At 44.6% G+C, this 7,912-nt stretch overlaps 1 protein-coding gene across 1 annotated transcript in view; it reads right to left on the reverse strand.

Annotated features, from left to right (window-relative positions):
* MINAR1 (membrane integral NOTCH2 associated receptor 1) overlaps positions 1 to 6,869 on the reverse strand; it is a 110,962-nt gene extending 104,093 nt beyond the window's left edge. The window contains exon 1 of the mRNA XM_077263166.1: positions 5,924 to 6,869. The gene's annotated coding sequence lies outside the window, so the exon portion shown is untranslated. The remainder of the gene's footprint in view (positions 1 to 5,923) is intronic.
* Positions 6,870 to 7,912: the final 1,043 nt, after the last annotated feature.

Here is a 7,912-nt window from a genome sequence, read left to right on the forward strand (position 1 = left end):
TTGAGGATGCATGGTTGTGGAGGAGGTTTTCTACATTTGGGGTATTTGAGGATGCACGGTTGTGGCGCAGGATTTCTATGTTTGGGGTATTTGAGAATGCATGGTGATGGCTCAGGTTTTCTACATTTGGGGTATTTGAGGAAGCACGGTGGTGGCACAGGTTTTCCACATTTGGGGTATTTGAGGATGCATGGTGGTGGCACAGGTTTTATACGCTTGGGGTATTTGAGGATGCACGGTGGTGGCACAGGTGTTATACATTTGGGGTATTTGAGGATGCACGGTGGTGGCACAGGTTTTATACTTTTGGGGTATTTGAGGAAGCATGGTGGTGGCACAGGTTTTATACGTTTGGGGTATTTGAGGATGCATGGTGGTGGCACAGGTTTTATACATTTGGGGTATTTGAGGATGCACGGTGGTGGCACAGGTTTTATACGTTTGGGGTATTTGAGGATACATGGTGGTGGAACAGGTTTTCTACGTTTGGGATATTTGAGGATCCACAGTTGTGACACAGGTTTTCTACATTTGGGGTATTTGAGGAAGCACGGTGGTGGCACAGGTTTTCCATGTTTGGGGTATTTGAGGATGCATGGTGGTGGCACAGGTTTTATACGTTTGGGGTATTTGAGGATGCACGGTGGTGGCACAGGTGTTATACATTTGGGGTATTTGAGGATGCACGGTGGTGGCACAGGTTTTATACATTTGGGGTATTTGAGGATGCACGGTGGTGGCACAGGTTTTATACTTTTGGGGTATTTGAGGAAGCATGGTGGTGGCACAGGTTTTATACGTTTGGGGTATTTGAGGATGCACGGTGGTGGCACAGGTTTTATACATTTGGGGTATTTGAGGATGCACGGTGGTGGCACAGGTTTTATACGTTTGGGGTATTTGAGGATACATGGTGGTGGAACAGGTTTTCTACGTTTGGGATATTTGAGGATGCACAGTTGTGGCACAGGTTTTCTACGTTTGGGGTATTTGAGGAAACACGGTTGTGGCGCAGGATTTCTATGTTTGGGGTATTTGAGAATGCATGGTGATGGCTCAGGTTTTCTACATTTGGGGTATTTGAGGATGCATGGTGGTGGCACAGGTTTTATACATTTGGGGTATTTGAGGATGCATGGTGGTGGCACAGGTTTTATACGTTTGGGGTATTTGAGGAAACACGGTTGTGGCGCAGGATTTCTATGTTTGGGGTATTTGAGAATGCACAGTGGTGGCACAGGTTTTCTACTTTTGGGGTATTTGGGAATGCACGGTGGTGGCACAGGTTTTCTACTTTTGGGGTATTTGAGGATGCACGGTGGTGGCACAGGTTTTATACATTTGGGGTATTTGAGGATGCACGGTGGTGGCACAGGTTTTATACGTTTGGGGTATTTGAGGATACATGGTGGTGGCACAGGTTTTCTACATTTGGGGTATTTGAGGAAACACGGTTGTGGCGCAGGATTTCTATGTTTGGGGTATTTGAGAATGCATGGTGATGGCTCAGGTTTTCTACATTTGGGGTATTTAAGGATGCACGGTGGTGGCACAGGTTTTCTACTTTTGGGGTATTTGGGAATGCACGGTGGTGGCGCAGGTTTTCTACGTTTGGGATATTTGAGGCGCACGTTTTCTACATTTGAGGTATTTGAGGATGCATGGTCTTGGCACAGGTTTTCTACATTTGAGGTATTTGAGGATGCATGGTCTTGGCACAGGTTTTCTACATTTGAGGTATTTGAGGATGCATGGTCTTGGCGCAGGTTTTCTACATTTGGGGTATTTGAGGATGCATGGTCTTGGCACAGGTTTTCTACATTTGAGGTATTTGAGGATGCATGGTCTTGGCACAGGTTTTCTACATTTGAGGTATTTGAGGATGCATGGTCTTGGCGCAGGTTTTCTACATTTGGGGTATTTGAGGATGCATGGTCTTGGCGCAGGTTTTGTAAGTTTCAGCTGTTCTGGTTTTTTGACCGATGTGCAGAGATGTGCTGTATAATCTCATTGTAATCACTGATCTTTCTAGAGACTTGTCATTGTAATGCAAACACAGATACCAAAGCCGAAGTCTGAGAAAGTGTGTGAGAAGGGGAAGCATGACCCAAGCCCCATCCTCCCCAGTTCTTTTTCAATAGAAGCAATACAAGCTAGTGCACTTGTTACACTTCATCAGTAATGGATTTTAGTTAGAAGGGTTCTCTGCTTTGAACCCTTTGTTATAAGCCCTGTTAGGCTAATGGTAGAGGTCATGTGTGTCTTTGGAGGACCATAGCTACGCAATGAAGATGACTGAATTAGTAAAAACTTTCTTTGCCTGGTCAGAGAGACTTATTATTTGAGATGGGGATTTTTGAGCCAGACAAGTACTTACTGTAACATTTGCTTTTAGCTCTGTCCGAATTCTCCCATATATGCTTTTGTGTAAAAGAGATCATCAAATTATTATTTGTCTTTTTTTTCCGAAGTGAAGTGTACTTGTAATGAATTGTACACCAATGAATTCAGATGCACACAGATACTAATTCATTTAAAATTCTGTGCCCTTAGTAACAGCACCGAAGATCCACGCAGAACATATGCCCTGACTTCTGGCCTGGTTCCCCAATTCTCTGGGCGAGCACTGATTTGATAAGTATCACTGATACCCACCATTCTTCTCTGTCCGGTAGGCAGCCGGCTGGTGTAGACCAATGCCTATAAGACTTTATTGTCCCACCTTAGGAGGTGCAATTGCGGCGCCCCAGGGTTCTGGTCGTCGCAATGGTATTGCTTTCCTCTCAAGGAGAGTGATGCTACGTTTGGAGGCAAAGAAGGAGAACTGCATCCAGGTACCACAAACATGCAACATGTTCACACTCCAGACCAGAAGGGGGAGCTCTAAGCCTGTTTAAGGTGAACTCCCCGATAAGAACATCCTGATCTGGAGGGAAAGGCTCAGTTCCTATCAGAGAGACAGAGAGAAAGGAAGCAGAGGAGCCGTGTAGCCTGAAGTGCTACAGCTCCTGGGAAGAGACACACAGAAAGGCAGAACTGTATTGCAGTGAGCGTGAAGGAAGTCAAAGCAAAGGAGAGGATACCAGAAGGGGACCAGCCCTGCACATGCTGCCTCCTTCTGAGGCGCAGAATCCCGTTAGCCGGAACACCAAGGGAGTAAGGATTTTTATGCTTTACTTCAGAGACCGGCAGGACAGCTAATTGCAAGTTACCTGTCCACGCCTATACCCAGGAGGCACGGTGGCACCCCTCAGAGGCCGGGGCATGATAGAGTCCCTATTAGCAGCCTCAAGCCACCAGTCATACAGGTTTTGTCCTATCCGACTATGGGGGACAGAGAAAGAGAGACACCACATCTGTGAGACCCTTATGCGAAGCCATAGGTAGTAAGGGACTACACCACAACAGCGCAAGGGAAGGCTACTGATTTCCACCTGGACAAGGGGACTCTGGATTTGCCTCCAAACCGGCCGGACTCTGCCTGCCCTGTGATCTGGTGCCCTGGACTGTGGATGCTGAAGTCTTCAGTAAAGGTAAAGAGACTGCAACCCTGTATCCTCGTTCTTCTCTGCGCCTCTCACCATCCACCATCTACACACAGGGAAGCCCTGGGGACATACTTCACCTGTGGGAAGGTATACCATCAAGCTGCCATAACATCACCCCAGCGGACCCCTTAAAGCAGCGTCTGTCACCCTGACCGAATACCACAGGTGGCGTCACGAACACAAACTATATCCCTTTAACGACCTTTCCCTTTTACACAGACGTCCCAGGGCCATGGACCAGGTCAGCCACCGTGACATCCCCCTGTGAACCGCAGGACCCGGTACCGAGTACCCCACGGCCCCATGGGGGCGATCCACAATGATGTCACTGCGTTGCACCACCTGTGCCGACTTCCTCTGTGTATAGGGAAGAAGAGGATTAGGTGAGTTTAAACCTTATTTTTTTTTGCCGAAGTGGCTCAAAGGTGGCATTATTACTTTTGGTGGGACAATCCGAAGGGGACAATAGTACTTGCTAAAGGGGGTTTTTAGGCATTATTTATGTTATGGGAGCAAACCACACTTCACCATGGGATTCAAGTACAATAATATTCAACTATGCAGAATAACAGTATAATTACCAAAATTAACTTTTCCTTTAATGTTACTTACAATTAAATGCTGGAAAAAAATATAGTCCTCCAATCACAAGGGCACAAATTATATAGTCTTATGCAAAGACATAATAAAGTAAAGTGGATTCATGTAAAATATGAACCTGGATTATTAGCAGCAAGTCTCTAGATGGATGAAATAGGACAAAGGCAGAGCACAGAGCTGTGTCTAGGAGGCTGCACAGTAGCACAAAGAGACTCGTACTGAGCTCAGGCTCTTCATATGGAGCCATATTCCACAGTATTATTATGGCATAAAAGCTCCTTCATTCGGCATACAAAGCTGCAAATTGGTCAATAATCAGATATAGACTCTAACACAACATATAGAATAATACGTTAAACATATAATACATACCAGAACAGTACAAGTCTTAGAGGTTATATGGAGCAAGAATGTGCCCATATGCACGAGGTTGGAAGCTGATTTTAAGACCAGGTCAACACAATGTATTTGTATTGTGTTTTTCACATACATTTTTATGGATCACTGGGAATGAAACCAAAAGAGAAAAATGTAGATCTTTAATACTTTCTTTGGACTTTATTATTAAGAGATATTTCCAGTTTTCCATAAAAAACAAAACAAAAATAAAAGTGGGAGTCGCGACACAGATACAGTCTGGGAAGACAACCCTGGACATTTTATTGTTCCTTTTGGCAATACGAGTGAAAACTAAGTCCCATACACATAAAAGTAGCTACTAATTTTAAGGCCAATTTGGCCCTCAGAGTGTTGGGGCTCTAAAGTACTAGAAAAAGCATTACTCAGCTGTGTAAGCCTCTGCCACTGCAGCACCACCTCTTTATTGCTCCCAACCACTGTTTGTTTACACGGCCTAGTGGTCTGCTGTATCACCAATGAGGCGAGTGATTGGCTGCAGCAGTCAGGTGTTGCAGATGGGACATCTCCGTTGTGGAGTGAGGCGGCACAGGAGCGGCAAGGACGTCAATAGGTAAGTCATTCCAGTACCAGTCTATGGGCCAGCTGGATGAGAAAATGGACAACCCCTTTAAATATTAACTATAAGCCAATACCTTAAGCTCCATGTTACAATATAACTGATCTATCATGTTAATTTTGTAATCTGTACACAAACTTGAAGCCAATGACTTGATGATGTTAACATTACTCTTCTACGGTAGGGATCACACATACTTAATAATGTAAGCACAAAAATAGGTAAAAAATTCAGCTCATTGCTAAATGGAGAAATGCATGAGAAATCTATCCAATGCTTGCACAACTCCAGGCCAATCTACGCACTTGAGTAAACAGCGGCAACGGAAAAATAAAAATAATAGTTACCGTCCTGGCACCAACTGAAAAAATAAAAATATTATTTTATTTCCATCTCCTTAAAAAAACAAGGAATCATAAAAACAAGGAATCGGAGGCACATGGCCGCTTGTGCATTTCGACTTCCCACGAGTTCTTAATTATAGCACATGCTAAAACACATAAGGCGTTTTTGGTGCCGGACTGTAACCACTATTTCTATTTTTCCTTTTCTCTTGTGTTTGTGCTCACAAGACATAAAAATAAATCACAGAATCCCTAAATGTGCAAATAGAAGCTCTATGAGTTCCTAATGACCTTCCCCATGCTTAATGTGAATGCCACAAGGATGGGAAGAAAAAAAGATTAGTGTTAATGGACTCCAAGTGTTTCCCCCCCTACCGCTGAGCCTTGTGCTCCCCTCATCCAGAACTTGCCAGTGTCCCCTCCCTTGGCCTTTTTCCTGGTCTCCCACCACTTACCTGTAGCTCAGACTGGACTGTAGATTAGGCAAGAATGGGCAGATTATTTTGTTGGTGGGTGAAGGTTGTCTCGGTGTGCGCGGCGCAGAATAACAGTACTATAAGGCTAATATCATATTGTTCGATGTTCTGTGCAGGTGTCGCCTGATGGGCTCTTGTGCTGTACTGGAAATGCACAGCTCACTGGGGTGTTATTATAACTCTGCTCAGTTTGGCTGTGTCATAATATTTGTAGCGTGTGCGTTAATGTGATCTTTCCTGCAGCGAGATGCCTATGTGTGGTGCTATAGGCAAACAGTCATTTGTGCCTGTCAGCGACAACAGCTGGCTCTCAGGTTTTTAAAAAAATTAATGGTAAATGTGTGTAAAAAAAAAAAGAATCTGGTGGTATATGCCTATATAATATGACAGCGAAGACATATAACGGGTGTCGCGAATTGATTGCGGTGTGGATGTGGAGAAATGACCCTATCGTTCTTAGGCTGTGCCTCTGGAGTAAGGCAGACTGTTGTGTGTGTGTGATCGAGTCTGATTTATTGGTGGATGTCTTCCGAGAGGAGTGTTGTTTTGTCTGGTAGGATGTGTGTGGAAGCTGGCACTGGTGCCGCTATCATGTCTCTTCTCTGTGGTCCAGCTTTCAGGTTCAGGCATCCTCAATCCAAGGAGCATCAATGTCTCTTCCTGACATCCTCATCTGCACGAATGAATGAAGGAAGGTGTCCGGCAGACACAAAGCTGAGCCTTGCAGACCAATGCTGCACAATTGACTGCTGCAGAAGTCCTTGCTGCTCATTCTCCCAGGCATCCAGCAGCACCCGGCTGCACTGCTTTCCTGTCACACCATCCCCCTTTCTCCCATTCCATTTTTACATTAGTGTCTCTGGGTCTATCCTGCCGCCTGATTTGTTGCTCTTCTCTATCTTCCCTTCCTTCTCGTTATAACCTTACACCTCCCACAATCTCGTACCCCTCCTCTTATATATCATCTCAGGCCGATTTTCAAGGGACACCCATGTAATATCTTAAGACTCTGAATGAAGGTTTTGTTGTGGTCCCTCCTATATTCCAAGAAAGGGAGGAGGAAAAGTGTATCCCTTATGGCTTATGAGATAGATTGCTGATGCCATGTACCTGTGCCTTATATCTAACACGAGCGGGCATGGTGTCATCTATCGCAGCTTACTGCAGTGTGAGATGCATAAGTGCAACCCACAGCCTGTAATGAGGGCACCATCGGGTCTCCTGTGCATGATGCTCTGTGTGCATCTCAAACACGGCACAGCATTCAATTAGCATTAATTAGGAGCTTCCTGGCTGTAGTTGGCTTTCTGGTCAGGTTTGTAGAGAAAGAACATACATACCCTGGATGATTCTAGACTTGTATATAGGAAGAGAAGATTGTTAAGAATACCCCCCCCATCGGTTATGTTCTCAACCTTATCAAATGGATAGAATCAATTAACTGGAATTCAGATCAGCGACCATAAAACAAATGAGGCCGCTGTGTGCTCATATGAACACCTGCAAACCTTGAACTTCTCGAGAACCCAGTTGTCTACTGTGTTCGGTCTTAAAATGATGTCTACATCTTTTCACAGTAGCAATAAAAACATTTTAGAGTTTTGTTTTTTACATTTTAACTTTGAAGTCCCTTTCTTGGTTTGACTTAAGACAAGTGAGTATTTAAGATTAGATTATTAGAGAACTGTTGGAAACGACAGGAGAGATTTATCTTCGGGGTCATATGAAGCATGAATTTTTGGATTAGCAAAAATTAAAGCGAAAATATAACCAGGTTTGACCGTTATGAGATGCGGCCACCACCTTTCAGGGCTGATATACAGCATGCTATAATGCTGTATATCTGCCCACAACCAACCTGAAAAACAACTTTTGTTATATTCACCTGAGGGCGGTCCGGTCTGGGGTGTCGCTGGTCTTGGTCCAATGCCACCCTTCTTCTTGCCATGCCGTCCTCCTTCCTGCTTT

The sequence above is a fragment of the Ranitomeya variabilis genome, chromosome 5 (assembly GCF_051348905.1).
Source record: "Ranitomeya variabilis isolate aRanVar5 chromosome 5, aRanVar5.hap1, whole genome shotgun sequence".
NCBI lineage: Eukaryota > Metazoa > Chordata > Amphibia > Anura > Dendrobatidae > Ranitomeya > Ranitomeya variabilis.